Source organism: Penaeus monodon, chromosome 28 (genome assembly GCF_015228065.2).
Source record: "Penaeus monodon isolate SGIC_2016 chromosome 28, NSTDA_Pmon_1, whole genome shotgun sequence".
Taxonomy (NCBI): Eukaryota; Metazoa; Arthropoda; class Malacostraca; order Decapoda; family Penaeidae; genus Penaeus; species Penaeus monodon.
In genome coordinates this window covers 33916289-33916507 of record NC_051413.1, presented here as the reverse complement: position 1 = coordinate 33916507, position 219 = coordinate 33916289, and the positions used below count along the sequence as shown (strand labels likewise).

Genomic DNA, 219 nt, shown 5'->3' with positions numbered 1-219 from the left:
CTGATCATATTTATTCTAAAAAATATTAGAGAGCAAAAATAATTGAATGTATACTATTTAGCAAAAAAAATATTCAATATATACTATCTTAAAGAAAAAAAATCAACAACAGGAATGAACAACAACGTGCAACACTGCACTTCGCTTCAAGCCATTACAAAAAATAAACAAATAAAATGATAGAACTGGTGTTTCATTGTGAGATTCAGCGTAAACTGT

At 26.9% G+C, this 219-nt stretch overlaps 1 protein-coding gene across 1 annotated transcript in view; it reads right to left on the bottom strand.

Moving 5' to 3' along the window:
• LOC119591530 (sepiapterin reductase-like) overlaps positions 1-219 on the bottom strand; it is a gene marked incomplete in the record, with an annotated part of 9837 nt that overhangs the window by 169 nt on the left and 9449 nt on the right. The window contains 1 exon segment of the mRNA XM_037940278.1: positions 1-214.